The 16,458-nt window shown below is 39.8% G+C and overlaps 1 protein-coding gene across 2 annotated transcripts in view; it reads left to right on the top strand.

The window, feature by feature from the left end:
* The first annotated feature begins 347 nt into the window (after window positions 1-347).
* SYT1 (synaptotagmin 1) overlaps window positions 348-16,458 on the top strand; it is a 277,485-nt gene continuing 261,374 nt past the window's right edge. For both annotated transcript variants that reach the window (XM_026865087.1, XM_026865070.1), the window contains exon 1: window positions 348-454. The gene's annotated coding sequence lies outside the window, so the exon portion shown is untranslated. The remainder of the gene's footprint in view (window positions 455-16,458) is intronic.

The raw sequence follows: 16,458 nt of genomic DNA, 5'->3' as shown, positions 1-16,458 counted from the left end.
ACAGCAGTAGGAAATTAAAATGTGTGCAAGATCGCTACAGTTCACTGTGCTTGACTCACTGATAAAATCTACAGAAATATATAATATTGGAGCACACTAAGAAAACAGTCCAAATGAGTCCATGATGAAGAAAACTTGTATATGTTGGATTGTTTTTTTTCTGTGTATTTTAACAATCTCATTAATTGTTATGGTAATCTACTTCTGGCAATCAGCATGTGAAAGGCACTGAACGAACCAAGTATAATTAAAGGAGTTTTTAAGCAGCAGTTGTTTGTGGGCAAAGGTAGAAAATACAGCTGCATAGGTACCAGCAAGTGTTTACATGGAATGTCTTTCTCTTAAAGGGAGAAAAGGGATTTTTTTTCTGAGCTGTGAAGAAACTAGAAACTGACTGATAGAGCCTTCATTCAAGATTTCCCTGTGAAAACTGCGTTGATGCCAGTCATATAAGGTATTTTAAAAAACATGGATTCTGTTATCTTCCATACCCTGTTAAACATTGTAATGCATGGTGCTTTCCAATAAATAAAATGGAGGTACAGATAATTTAAAGAAATAGCTTTTTCTGATGTAAAGTCTGTTAGATTAATGAACATATACTTTTGTGGTAATACTGATACTAAAGATAAAAAAAACAGTTTATATGCATTTGTTGGCTATTCAGATAGTAGTTGTATTCTTTGCCTTCTCTCACCATCAACTTGTGTTTTATCAGATTCCAAACTGTCATGGTTCATTATGTATCCATAGATGATCTTGAGCAGCCTTGTATCATAAAAAAATATGCTGTGGCATCTGCCATTGTGCACCACTATACATAGTACTTCTGAGTAAGGTTTGTCTTTTATTTTTACATTTAGTAGTATGTGCTTTTATGGTTTTGCCTGTGAATACCTTAAACAATGGAAGTTGCATATACCACATTACCATAATTTTTCAGGTTATAGATATATCTTCTGTGCCTTTTTAGCTAATGACTTCCATATGAGTTAATGCTTGTAAACCTCAATCTCCACCAGGCAGTCACATCTCTTCGGTAGTCATTTCATAAGGTCCTGTACCAGTGATGTAGACAGCACAGTGAAATTAGGAGATGGTTTGATGATATCAGTCTTGTGCTCTAGATCCTATATTTTGACCTTTCTGATTTTATGAGCCAGAAATTAAATTTATGTCACAATTGTATTAATAGAGAGCAATAATGTCCAGATATTTTTTATTTATTGTGGTTTTTAGGGATTTCCTAATGTTACTTCACTGATATTCTGGTTTGGTGATAAAACTTTTGAAAATTAATTTGAAGTCACAGAATCATTTAGGTAGAAAAAGACTTCTAAGATCATTATGTCCAACCGTTAACCTAACACTGCCAAGTCCACCATTAAACTATGTCCCTAAGTGCCACATGTACATGTCTTTTAAATACCTCCAAGGATGGTGACTCAACCACTTCCCTGGGCAGCCTGTTCCAGTGCTTGACAAACTTATCGGTGAAGAAATTTTTGCTAATATTCAATCTAAACCTCCCCTGGTGCAACTTAAGGCCATTTTCTCTAGTCCTATTGCTTGGGAGCAGAATTTGATGCCCACCTCACTACAACCTCCTTTCAGGCAGTTGTAGAGAGCAATGAGGTCTCCCCTTAGGCTCCTCTTCTTCAGGCTGAACAACCTCAGCTGCTTTTCATAAGACTTGTTCTCTAGACCCATCACCAGCTTCATTGCCCTTCTCTGAAAGTGCTTCAGCACCTCAATGTCTGTCTTGTAGTGAGGGGTCCAAAACTGAACACAGTGTTTGAGGTGCAGCCTCACCAGTGCCGAGTACAGGGGGATGGTCACTTCCCTGTCCCTGCTGGCCACGCTATTGCTGATACATGCTAGAATGCTGTTAGCCACCTTGACCACCTGGGCACACTGCCTGTTCATATTCAGCTGGCTGCCAACAAACACCCCCAGTTTCTTTTTCTGCAGGGCAGCTTTCCAGCCACTCTTCCCCAAGCCTATTATGTTGCAGGGGGTTGTTGTGTCCCAAGTGCAGGACCTGGCATTCAGCCTTGTTGAACATCGTGCAATTGGCCATAGCCCATCACTCCAGCCTGTCCAGATGCCTCTGTTGAGCCTTCTTACTCTCAAGCAGATCAGTGCTCCCTCCCAACTTGGTGTCATCTGCAAAATTCCTGAGGGTGCATTCAATCACCTTGTCCAGATCTTTCATAAAGATATTAAACAGAACTGGCCCTAGTACTGAGCCCTGGGAAACACCGCTTGTGACCAGCTGCCAGTTGGATTTACCTCCACTCACCACCACTCTCTGAGCTCAGCCATCCAGGCAGATTTTTACCCAGTTGTTGTTTAACCCCAGCCAGCATCTAAGCACCATACAGCTGTTCACTCACCTCCCCCTGGTGGGATGGGGAAAAGAAGCATAAAAGTGAGAGAATTTGTAGGTTGTGATAAATAGAGCTCAACCTGGCTACAGCTGTTAGAAATGATAAAAAATGTTTCTATAAATTCATTAACAACAAAAGGAGGATTAGGGAAAATCTCCTTCATTTACTGGATGCAGAGGGAAGCATGGTACGTAAGGATGAGGAAAAGGCTGAGGTGCTCAATGCCAACTTTGCCTCAGCCTTTAGCAGTGGAACTGGCTGTTCCCTGCACACCCAGCCTCACGAGCTGGGAGATGGGGAGGGGAAGCAGATTGAGGTCATCACAGTGGAAGAGGATGTGGTCAGAGACCTGCTCTACCACTTGGATGCACACAAATCTGTGGGACTGGATGTGTTACACCCAAGGGTGCTGAAAGAGTTGGCAGATGTGCTCGCCAAGCTGCTGTCCATGATTTACCTGAAGTCATGGCTAACTGGGGAGCTCCCATTGGACTGGAGGGTGGCAAATGTGACACCTATCTACAAGACAGGCAGAAAGCAGGATCCAGGAAACTACAGACCTGTCAGTCTGACCTTGGTGCCAGGGAAGGTCATGGAGCAGGTCATCTCGGGTGCCATAAAAGTCATATAATGGACAATCAGGGGATCAGGCCTAGTCAGCATGGGTTTATGCAAGGCAGGTACTGCCTGACAAACCTGATCTCCTTCTATGACAAGATGACCTGACTACTGGACAAGGGAAAAGCTGTGGATATTGTCCATCTGGATGTTTGAAAAGCATTCGACACAGTTCACCATAGAATTCTCATAGAAAAATTGGCTGCTCATGGCCTGGATGAGCGTAAGGTCTGCTGGGTCAAGCACTGGCTGGATGGACGGTCCCAGAGAGTGATGGTCAGTGGGATTAAATGCAGCTGGTGGCCTGTCACAAGTGGTGTTCCTCAGTGCTCAGTGTTGGGACCATTTCTGTTCAACATTTTTATTGATGATAAGGACATAGAGTGTATCATCAGTAAGTTCGCAGATGACACCAAGTTAAGCGGGAGTGTCGATCTGCATGAGGATAGGGAGGCTCTACAGAGAGACTTGGATAGGTTGGATTGGATTGGTGGGCCAACGTTAACGGGATGAGCTTCAACAAGGCCAAGTGCCAGGTCCTGCACTTGGGCCACAACATCCCCCTGCATGGCTACAGGCTTGGGGAGGTGTGGCTGGAGAGCTGTCTGGAAGAGAAGGATCTGGGAATTCTAATTAACAAGCAGCTGAACATGAGCCAGCAGTGTGCCCAGGTGGCCAAGAAAGCCAACGGCATCCTGGCTTGTATTAGAAATAGTGTGACCAGCAGAAGTAGGGAGGTGATAGTGCCCCTCTACTCGAAACTGGTGAGGGCACACCTGGAGTATTGTGTCCAGTTTTGGGCACCTCAGTATGAGAGAGATATCGAGGTGCTGGAGCGAGTGCAGAGGAGGGCAACGAAGCTGGTGAAGGGCCTGGAGAGTAAATCTTAAGAGGAGTGATTGAAGGAGCTGGGACTGTTTAGTTTGAGGAAGAGAAGGCTGAGGGGAGACCTCATCACTCTCTATAGCTACTTGAAAGGACACTGTAGAGAGGTTGTTGCTGGTCTCTTCTCACAGATGATTAGTGACAGAACAAGAGGGAATGGCTTTAAAGTGCGACAGGGGAGGTTCAGACTGGATATTAGGTAAAAAATTTTCAGAGTGGTCAAGCAGTGGAATAGGCTGCCCAGGGTGTTGGTGGGGTCACCGTCCCTGGATGTGTTTAAGGGTCATTTAGACGAGATGTTGGGCGATATGGTGTAGGGGAGAACTTTGTAGAGTAGGGCTGATGGCTGGACTCTGTAATCCCAAAGGTCTTTTCCAATCTGAATGATTCTGTGATTCTGTAAATACAGTTTAACAGATAAAGCAAAAACTGCATGTACAAGCAAAGCAAAACAAGGATTTCATTCACCACTTCCCATCAGCAAGCAGGTGTTCAGCCATCTCCAGGAAAGGAAGGCTTCATCATGCATAACTGTTACTTGGGAAGACAAACACCATCACTCGGACCTCCCCCCCTTCCTCCTCCTTCCCTCAGCTTTATACGCAGAGCATGATGTCATATGGTCTGGGATATCCCTTTGGTCAGCTGTCCCAGCTGTGTCCCCTCCCAACTTTTTGTGCACCCCCAGCATGCTCGCTGGTGGGGTGAGGTGAGAAGCAGAAAAGGCCTTCACTCTCTGAACACTGCTCAACAATAACAAAAACATCCCTATATTGCCAACACTGTTTCCAGTACAAAACTGAAACACAGCCCCATACAAGCTACTATGAAAATAATTAACTGTATCCCAGCCAAAACTGGCACAACAGCAACGAGTACATCCGACCAAGCCATGAGCAGCCAGTTTCTCCAGGAGAATCGTGCAGGAAATGGTGTCAAAGGCTTTACTAAAGTCAAGGTAGACAACATCCACAGCCTTTCCCTCATCCAGTAAGCGGGTCACCTTGTCATAGGACATCAGGCTTGTCAAGCAGGACCTGACTTTCATAAGCCCATGCTGACTGGGCCTGATCACCTGGTTGTCCAGTACACACCACGTGATGGCACTCAAGATGGTCTGCTCCATATTTATTTATTACACTGCTACTGTTAGTGCTTCATCTAAAAATACTTGTTTCAGCAGTCAACAGTGAAGATTTATTACTACCTATTTTAGCTTTGTTTCAGTACTTCTTGACTTGCTAACTGTTTGGAATTAATCAAAGAAGCTGATTTTAGGAAATTGCATGGATACTTTTTTTGAGTATGTTAAATCTAAGTAGCATTGCTTACTGTAGCCTATCTAGTCTACTTTCACCCAGTCACTTTCATGTTTTCTCCAGGGATGATCAGAGTAAGAGAAACAATCATGTTCTGTTAAGATTCTAGTTGCCAGGCTTGATGCAATTGCAGTTAAACATCACGCTAAAACCACTCCTTGTAATAGAGGAAAAGAGTTTCTGTATAGTATGAAGATACTTACAGGACTTACGTTTGCATGTCACAGTTCCTGTGCCAATTATTTGTTTATACTTTCAAGGGCTTCAAGGCTTCATTTGAGTTAATTTTTTATGCTTTTTTTGTTTGTGTAGATATTTCACAGAGAGCTTATAGAGATCATTCACAGGTCAAATGAAAAGAAGTAATATATAAAGATAATGAAATGTTAGGGCACTTCTCAATGAAAGTTCACAAAACAGGTGCAAACACACATGAAAATGCAAAGCAGTACGTCCTCAAGGTAGATTGTCATCCCCCCCCAAAATAACTGACTTGGAAAGAATAATACTATCCATTTGTGTTGTAGAACAGATTGTTGTAAGACTAACTTTTAACATGTGACTTTAGCAGTGGCTGTCATTCTGCCCAAAGCCTACCTTTTATTTTCAGTAATAAAACACGGTACAACTCTGTCCTGAATGTGGAAAAAGGAGGGAAAAAGTGAGAGAGATTGAAAAAATATTTTATTTTCTAGTTCCCCTGCATCTGTTCCTGTTTCACCAAAACTTGCAGATGAATTTTAATTGTAGTAGTAGAGTGTTCATCACAATAATAAAACCAATTTCACTATCATGTGTGTCTCAGTTACAGACAGTTTCTTCTGACAATATGAAGCAGTTATCTGGGAGTAAGTCACCAATGTTATAACTCAAACTAATTTGAATGAAAGCAAATGTTTTGGGATCTAAAAGTTGAATTTCCATTTGAACAACAGCTTCAAGGACTTCCATGCATATTTGACTGTCTCGTGCCCTGAGGTCAGTTGCTACTAAAGAGATTATCCACATACACCCATGAGCTACAATAAGGTTCACAGGAATGTGAAACAGAATGAAGGTGTCTGTAAGGTAAATATGAAGAGGAAAAGCAAATTAAATCAAAAATGGAATAAGAATGAATCCAGGAGAATTTTTAAAAAACCTATACCAGAAACTTGATGATGCAACAGAACCTGAAAATCTAATGCACAAATCTGAACTAGAAATGCTTCTTAATCTGTCACTCAATCACAGAATTTGTTTGGTCAGTGTTCTTGATGTCTTTGTGTTAAAAGGGATACTGTAATAAAGAGTCAGTAAGAACTATTTTTCTATTAGGAAGTGCTTACGGAAACACAAAATAATTGCAGCTGGTTAAGTGTTACAAGGAGTCTTCCCATTCAAAAAAATCCATTAAATTGGTAAAAACATTCCTTTAAGTATTCTAGACGAATTTTATCTTTAATACCACTTTCCATTTAAGAATATTTATGGTGTGTTGATTTTTGGTATTATTTTTTGCTTGTATTTGATGATAGTAGCAAGGATGAAAGCAGTTCTCCTATTACAGGAACTATTACTTCCACTGTAGTTTCTTTGGATGTTCTAGAAATGCAGAGTGGTGCTCAGGTCAGCACTGAGGGAATCTCCACTGAGCAGAGAGGAAGGCTGTAAATAGTACAGGTCCAGAATCAGGAGGCCACAGACCAACCAGTCCTAATGGTCTGACCCCATTTAATTCAAGAAACTGTGCTAGCTGATCGCAAAACTCTCACAAGTTCTTTCCCCTTTTCTGGCCTTAGCAGTATTTTGTTTCTAGCCCATTTATGAAAAAAAAGAAATCCTGGAATCCCCATTTCATTCTTAGGCTTGTAAAACTCCATTAACTGTGATGGAGCATGTAGGACCACAAATAACATTCCATTTCATTCAGTGTTTGGCTGATGGAGAAAACTGGTGATTGATTTTAGGGCTTATACTCGCATACATCAATAAAAGAAAATACTTTATAAACCAATGTTAAATATCTCCCCACAAGATAGAGGATGTTATCTATGTGTTCTTTTAATTGGTTGAAAAGTTATGCTTTCCCAATTTATTCCAGGGTTTTTTTTGTCTTTTAAGTAATTTTAGTATGTTCTTATATTTTCTGGTCAGCAAAGTCCTGTTGACTGGAAGGATGTTCACATATTATCATGGGACTGTTCAACAGTTAGGGACTAAGGCATTGTTGCAATGAACACCAAAATTACAAGTGAGCAGTGTTGCCACAGTTTGAAGAGTTGTCTCAGAGCAAAGGTTGGTAGACTGTAAACCTGTCTCTGAAAGTATAAATATTTGCATGACTTCTTTTTCCTATATTTTTGACCTCAGTTTTCTGAACTAACACTTCACTTCATTCCTCTTTTGGGAACCAACTTTCCACTGATAAATTAAAACCCCTAGGCTGTAGATGGATACATCTTGCCTCCTTTAATCATTTCCATCTTAAAGGTAAACCATCATTCAACAGTGAAAATTGAATTTTATATAGGTCTGTATTGCATGCATCCATTAAAAATGGGGAGAACAATAAATGCAAAAATTACTTTAATTTGTTGAAATTTATTAAACTGTGTATAACCTCCTTAGCTGAAAGTAGCTGTTTTGTACTGGCAACATAAGCTGCAATGATATTTCTGGGTTTTGGTGATGAAGGACGAATCTGACATACCAAAGGCTTTTTTGGGGAAAATAAAATTTCACAAAGTAATACAGTCAAATTCAGGTCATACTCTCCCTATAAGAAAGAGAATAAAATTGCTGGTGCAAAAAAATGCTTCTTTCTTCTCACAGTGCTGCATTTATTGTGTTACAGTCTAAACAGCAGCAATTATACATAAGCTGTTAAAATGAGAACAATCAAACAGTCGGCTCACTGAGCCATAGGTGGTACTTGGAGTCCTTGCTGTTTCTCCCCGTCAATCTCAGCATCATTGACGGTCAGAAAATAGATGCTCATTCTCCTGCATATGTTTATGTGGTGGGGGGGACATAATTTTTCTTTCCTTTTTGGCAGGCAAAAAAGAAACTAAAACCACTTGGGGAAAAAAATAGATTTACAGGGAAAGTATGCACCTACAAGTGCACACCATACCTGGGAAGAGTATTGTGGATTTTTTAACTGGATTAGTAAAAGGCCTATCAGATAACTACGGGATGAAGCCAAGAAGCTGGAAAAATGCAAACAGTACTTAATTTTAATGGCAGTGAAAATTGTAACTGTAAATTCTTACAAGATTTTATGGGGAAGAAAACAAAACATAGAGAGCAGAATAAGTGGGTAGGATATCCTTCTATGGAATGATTTTACATTCTGGATAACGAATGCAGGAGGTCATGCACATTTTTAAAAAATAATTGATGATGTCATTTGTCAGAAAGGATACAAGATTAGGTAGACCATAAATTTAGTTTGGTTCAGAAAGTCCTCTGATCCTATCACAGGTTTGTTCAAGTGATGTATAAAAAAAATTTTGTGATTGGCCCAAAAAATGGTGACAGAATATTTCTGACCATCTTTATATCTGAATAAATTAGGATGAGCATTTTAATAAACTCCAGTGTAAAATTAGGGAAAGATCTGTGCTAATAAGGCTAATAAGGATAGTTATTTTCTGAGGTACATTGGAATCATCAACCTTGAAACAGTCCAAGGGTGTAGTTTCATGATAACATAAATTCACATTTTTGCTGGAAGTGATGCTCTTTTTTGTTTCATCACTAAAAGTTAACAGAGTAGTTTTCAGCCAGAAAAGTCTTATTGCTGCCACACTAGGAATAGTGCAGTGATGTGCATGTGGGAAGTAGGGCAGGATCTCTTCTGGCAGCAGCAAAGTCTTAAATCAGTTTAAGCAGCTTCTGAAGCCACTCCAGAACTTTGAGCCTGCACAGAATGTGGCTGGGGGAAGTGGGTGCTGACACCACCTTTTACGCAAGTACTGCTAACCTCAGGAAGCATGCTTAGCATTGTAATTAAGAATGAACTTCAGTCACATTTGTACAATTGGACTACCCAAGTTAGTAAAAATCAGCTCCCACATTTGATTCCCAAGCATGGTGGGTTGACTTTGGCTGGCTGCCAGGCACCCACTCAGCTGCTCTTTCACTCCTCAACAGGACCGGCGGAGTATGTAAGATGGAAAAGTTCATGGTCAAGATGAGTCAGGGAGATGGCTTACCAATTACTGTTATGGGCAAAACAGACTAACAGACTCAATCTGAGGATGGTTAATTTAATTTATTGCCAATTACAATAGTTTTGCATGGTGAAGAATAATGAAAAAAACCTAGAACACTCTCTTCTGTTGTTCCTAAGCTCAACTTGACTCCTTCATTCCCAACTCTCCTTCCTCACATGCTGAGCAGTGCAGGGGAGTGGAGAGTGATGGCTGAGGTCAGTTTGTAACAGCTGGTCTCTGCCACTCCTTCCTCCTCACGCTTTTCCCCTTCTCCAGCATGAGGTCCTCCATGGGCTGCAGCTCCTTCAGGGCATATCCACCTGCAGTGGCACGGGGTTCTTCACAGGCTGCAGCGGACAACTGTGTCACCATGGTCTCCTCCATGGGCTGCAGGGAAATCTCTGCGCCAGCTCCCAGAGCACCTTCTCCCCCTCCTTCTTCCCTCACCTTGGTGCTTACAGGGCTGTTTCTCACACTTTATTCCCTCACTCCTCGCTGCCAGGCACTTTCCCAGAGGTGCCACCATCTTGTCTGAGGGCCTCAGCTGTGCCCTGCGGGGGTTTGGTTGAAGCCATCTGGAGCTGACTGTGTCCGGCACAGGGCAGCCCCAGCCTCCCCTCGCAGCCCCCCCTGCCAGCGCCTGGGCACCTGCGCTCCATACACCAAGTTGCCTCTCAAACAGTTTAAGGAGCTAGTGAAAGCAAACGGCATTTTCTCAAGCTGATCAAAAACTTGAGGGATTTTTTCCTAATCGGATCACACAGGCACCTGTTTTCCAATAGTAGATCAATACTGATTGTATGGTACCTCTTCTTTCTAAATGCCTTTGCTAAGTATAAACTTTGTAAGTAAGAATAAATCCCATCATGTATTTAAAGGATTTTTTTTTCTTTTCAGCACACCTGTGCTTATGGTAGATACAAAGTTATTTTCTATGTTATGTTTTTGATGCTGATATTAAGTATGGCTGAAAATTTGTGCTACAAATGCAAAGAAGTAGTTTGGTGGGTTTTTTTGTCACCAATTTGGAAGCCCATCTGTCATGCAATGCAGCAAGTTCATTGCGCAGATCATGGTGTTACAGAATTTTGCCTGTACGCTTGCATATATGGCATTGAAAAGAGAAAAAAAAAAAGTATTTTCCTTCCTCTAAACTATTCACAAATATTTGCCTTCTGTATCACTTTGAATCAAAAATTTGTATGTCCCAGATGTGTACAACCTGGAAGAGAGAGAAATGGGTGCGAGAGAGCAGGCAAACCCCAGACTCTGGCAGGCTGGATGTGGACAGCCAGGTCTCCAGTTTGAATCAGGCAGATCTGGTGCCCACCTCTTTTTGGGGCTGCCTGTTTTCTGGACCATTGGTTAGGATCCTGTCCTGAAATTCATGCTCTGCCGTTCTCATGCTATTTCTTTGGTAAACTGGTTGAATACCAGTTCCTCCTTTATTATTTGTATCTTCTGCCTCTCAGTGTCAGAAAGTTAGTGGCCCAGTCGGAGTGATACATTGTCCTTTACAATATGACAAACTGACTGGAACTGTTGGCACAAACAACTGGTTTATTTTGTTCTGTCATTAAAAAAAGATATGATATGAAACCTTGTATATTTTAAAAAGACAAATTCTTATCTGTGTGACAGATCTTATCACTATGAGAGGTCCAAAATTTACTGTTCTTTCTAAAATTTAATTATCTGGCACTTTCCAACAGCAGCTTGTGTACTGCTGACATGTAGAATTTCATTTTGTTCAAACATCTTTTGTGTGTATGTCTCCTTGATATTGATAACAGTAGCTCATGATAATGCTTATCTCCTTTTGATTCTGAAAATGTAATAAAGAAAGAAAATACAAAGTAATAGCTACATGCATTAGTTAGGCAGACATCCATCAAGTCTTTGCACAAGTCAAACTTAGCTTTTCAGATATCGCAAGAAGCAGCACTGATAAAAGCAGCTTTAGCATGGCAAACATGCCCACAAAACCAAATAAATCATCGTGCAAACAAGGAATGAACCAAGACAGATTTTTCTTGTTCACTTGTGAGTTTCTTTGTTCCCTTTTCCAGAGAGTTTTCTGAACAATTTGTTAATTACTAATTGCCATGGTTATCTCTCTTCATAGCTGCCATAATTGGACTATTCAGGGTCTGGGGGATGTGATGGAGATAGGAAGTCAATACAAAGAGGGAAATAATAATCTGTTGTCTACAGATAAGGATAGTCAGCTGGAAAAAAGTGTAGAATTGCAAACAAGTAGAACTGATCTCATCTGTAAAAGAAATCTGTCATTAAAGAACTAGGGATATAAATACAAGCAACTGTAGGCATAACTCTTGCTTTGTAGTTTCCAGTTTAAATGACTGAAAATACTGAATATTTGTATGTAGAACATGTTTTACATAAATGACTTAGGTCTGTACTGGTGGAATAATTAAACTGGACAATAAATACATCCTGGTGTACTTGCATATACATGTTGGGAGTATTTGGGGTAAGACCTAAATATATCATAGAAAAATAGAAAAGTTCTAATGTTCCAGTGTATGCAGAGTCTTATTTGTACAATGTTTGTTTGCAACACACTTTTTTTTAAAAAAAACCCTTATCTTCCTTGTTTGTACAGTGCTGTATGTGCACAGTGATCCTGTTATGGGGCTTTGACTTTCTAACTCTCGGTCTGAGCAGCCAGATTCAGTGTTGACTGGAGATTACGTAGAGAAAACTATATGTTTTATTGGCAGGTTAACTGATTTGATCAGAAGAACAATGGCAATCTGTGCAATCTGTGGCACTGTGTTTACATTGTGGGAAAACTGAAAGTATTTTTGGCTTACTGATAGGATGTCAATAGTCTTTGATAGAAGCAGTAAACAAGTTTAAGTTATGCTGTGTAGCCCAGAAGAGTCTGCATGATGTGGCCTGCTTCTCAGGAGAAGCAGAGATAGAAACCAGGATTTCCTGATCATATCGTATTTAAAAGTTTGTATGAAAGAAAAATCAAAGTGGGTACAGCTGTGTGAAAACCATATCCCTGATGATCGGAGCACAGGTCAGGAGGATGCATATCCACTGCTCAGGGTTTATATATTTTCCCTAGGCGGAGGAAGCTCATACTGAGTAGCTAAGGTTTCATTTCCCATACCAGGTCCTGCTTGTATGGTGGCTTCCAAGTCAGTTGTTATGATACTGTCAACGGGGAACCTCCTAACCACAGCACGTGAGGCTGTGCAGCTAGAACTAAAATAAAAAGCTCTGAAACAAACATCTGTCACTCCTCACATACACTGGACAGTGTCCAAGAGAGGACATGTCACACTGCCCAGTGCCTTTTTTATGTGTGTGTGTGTGTGTGTGTGTGTGTAAGAGAAAATGGACAGGAGAATCAGTTCTAGTGAGTGTCGGCACAGCCAGCAGGTCGAACAATCAAGGGCATCTGGTATAGTGGCTTTTGTAAATAAGGTTTAAAGTGTACTGGAATAGTACTAAAAGAAGTTACAGGGGAAGCAAGTGGAGACAAGATAGAGAGTTTCCATCTTGTCACACCATTCCAGCTCCATGTTAGGAACAGATGGTGGCAGTGAAATGGGATTGCTTTCCGTTCTGTAACCCTGAATGTTTTTTTTTTTTTTTTTTTTTTTTTAATGTGGTTTGTTGGAGAAATTACCTACATAGAGGGAGAGAATGCAGCTCTACTTTTCAGGGACAGAACAAGAGATACACAACAGCACATGGACATCCTTAGAGTATGTGGTTAATTTGGCAGAGAAGATGCAAGCTAGCTTTAGGTATTTTGTGAAAGACATGTTACTACTTTTATTTGATAGCAGAAGTCTAACCTGCATCAATTGGAATTTCCTTGTACCGAAGAAAATAGTGACAGTTAAATAAGACTAGCAAATTGTTTCAGCACAAACTAGTTACATGTGAAGGGTGCTGGCTGCAAAATTTCATTCTGCTGCTACAAAACTGTATGTAATTCATATAGAAGGGTAGGCTTGGCATATTTGTAAGCTCAAACTCATTTTGTAATAAATGTTTTTTTGCAACACATTAATGTACAGGTTTAAAAATAAATCTTTCCAATCTCTCTCTCTACTGCTGTGTGTTACTTTTCTTCTTTTTCCTCTAGCAACCACCTGGTTATTTCTAGATTAATACCTTCCCTGTATTTGCTACTGAAAGAGAAAGATTCAGATCATGCTAAAGTAAATTGTTTTAAAATGTGCATTTTATTGTTATTCATAAACAGCGAGGAAGGCAATCAGTCTTGCAAGGCTCTGTCTTGTGTTCTTTTGTGAAGAATATTATATAATGTGAGAAACATATTCATGTGTATGTGTATAATGCAGATTCGTGCTCATGGCTGCTCAGGCATGTTTGTTCTTCAGCAGCATGAGGAAGTTGGACAGATAATGCTAACCTGCCAGTTATTCAGTCAGTTTGGTGTTTATGAGTCAGCTGCTTCCATTAAAAATCAATACATGCTTTGTAAATAGGAAAGACATTATTTTGAATTGGGTAATTTTTACATTAAGTTTCCCATCCTACTCTTCTGCTTGTCTGTGTAAGACTTCACTTACTCTTGTGTATTAGCAATCTGCAATTTGACAACACCATTTGAAAACCTCTTTTCACTCTGTTTTGTTGACAATGACATAGGATATGCTATTAATCCAGCTTTTGGGAAAAAAAATAATTTGCTGAGATCAAAAGTTAACAGTGGCACTGTGGATAAACTGTTCTGAATAAAATGAAAGCTGATTCAAACTCTTTGTTTATGGAAAATTTGAAAAGGTATAATATTCAAGCGTACAGGTATGTTTGTGATAAGGCCACGTTTTGCCATTTCTCAAAGATCTCTTCCTCACGATTGAGTGGTGGCAACAGAACTCAGCAGCCCTTCCTGGCCTTTCATACCACGTTTTGAGAGATACAGATGCTTGGCAGGGGATCTTCTACATAACTTGTGTCTGGGGGTATTCTTTTGAATCTCTAAATTCCCTGATTGGGTATTTCGTGGATTACAAACTCTTTACAGGGAGGCATGATGTTTTACTCATATGTGAGTAATTTCCAGGGAAATCCAGGAGTTCCTTTCTCTTTTCAAATACAGGTTAGCAGTGATTGAGTTGTGTTTCACCACTGCCAGTCCTTCTGATCTACCCTGAGGTTTACAGACAAGGGTATGTGTCTAGAAATTAGTAGCATAAAAGCATCCAAAATTTTCTGTATCGAATTCAAGTCTTGTATACAGATCTTTTGAAAGGATGACATCTTGAAATACACATTGTATCCCACCTGAGCATTGTTGAGTCAACTTTTGCATCTTTGGTTACACTAATTTTAGTTGGAATCATTTGTGGGTAAGATGCTAGCCAAACACACTAGTCACTCTCAGCAACTAATGAACTCGGAGCTTGGCTCAGACTGGAGATAAATCTGAATCTAGTTAAAATTACAACATGGTGTTTGTTAGCTTCAGCAAGGGTAATATCTGAGATAAAGTGTTGCTGTTGCCCGATGTGTTAAATAAGCAGTTGGACTAAGCAGGTGGTGGGCAGAGATCAATGACTTTCCATTAAACAATAGGTAATTTCTCAGTAGGGAATTCCTCACATTCCCAAAAAGGGTTGCATACCAAATTTCTCATGCCAGTTTATAGTTGTAGCAAATCTGCTGGTCAAGTATGTGTGCTCTAAAAACATGAAGAGGCAGAAAACCTTACAGACATTTTGAAGGTTGATCTTATTCTGATATACCTCAGGGCTTTATTGTGATTGGCATTGCCTGCACATAAAGTCTCAGCTTTATACTGAAGTTCACCACTTAACTTACTCATATAATGAGAGTTTCCCAATACTACAGCAAAATTATACTGTTCTAAAATCCCACCTTTACATATGATCTTAAGTCTATAGAAGAATGACTTATTCATATACTTACATCTGCTTACATAGAATTTTTGGGGAAAAATATGTAATGGATAAAAGATGCAGATATGGACACATTACTCAGCATTTTTTATTAAATCTTGTATAAAACACTATATAATTTAATGAAAAAATCCATTATCTTTGCTTTTCATTTAGCCATATCATGGCCTATTTCCGATTGAAAGAAGAAGTGTCAGTGTTGGGAGTTGTTTTCCCAATGTTTCCAATTTAGTTGTTTCAAGTTTTACATGCTGTATTTTTTTTATGTATCTCAAGCTTAATTCAGCAGATTCTGAAGTGTTCTTCCATTAATACATCACCTAACAGTTGATTGAAGTGAGAAGATTTGAGGAGGGATGGGTTTGTGTCTTGAACCTTCTGATAGACTGTGTCTTCCTTGAGAAACGTCATCATGTCCAAGCTGTTAATTTGCTTTAGCCTGTCTTTAGTTTCCCACAATGAATTGATGTTAAAAACTGGTCAGCATATCAGGAGCTGGCTGATGAGCACATCTGTTGTCCTTGCCTGAAGGACAGAAGAGCAGGGTGGAGGCCTAGAGGTGAGTATAATTTCTGCCATTCAGTTTTGTTATGTAGCCATCACAAGTAAGTGAAACTGGATAAGGCTCCCTGAATTTTTCAATAGGAATGATTGTTTATGCCTGTAGACATCCCTGTCTTGATTTGATAGTATTTTGCACCTACCCAACATGTTAATTTACAAGAGATAGCAAAGACAGTCTGAAATAATGGGATATTAAGGAAAGATAAGAAGTAGATAATTATAATAGATAATTGTAATAGATGATTATTCTTTCTTGAGGGTTTAATAGATATATATGATAGATACAGATGAGTCTAGGCAGTGCTTCTACATGTTGACTACTTTCTGTCAACCAGTTTCTGTCTGCTTCACATGTAGATACTAATGAAAAAGGCAATGCAATTGTAAATTGCTGTGGGAGTGTTTTTTGAAATTAAAAAGGAAACAGTTTTTAACCATGTTAATAGACAATGTAAATCTTTTCTTTCATGATGTGAAGCTTACCATATCAATATTTTTTGTGTGTGTTTTGTTATTTTTAACCAAACTAATGGGGGGGGGGGGGGGG

The sequence above is a fragment of the Athene cunicularia genome (genome assembly GCF_003259725.1).
Source record: "Athene cunicularia isolate RWA chromosome 1 unlocalized genomic scaffold, athCun1 chr1_part2, whole genome shotgun sequence".
Classification (NCBI taxonomy): Eukaryota; Metazoa; Chordata; class Aves; order Strigiformes; family Strigidae; genus Athene; species Athene cunicularia.
This window is presented reverse-complemented; position numbering and strand designations above follow the sequence as displayed.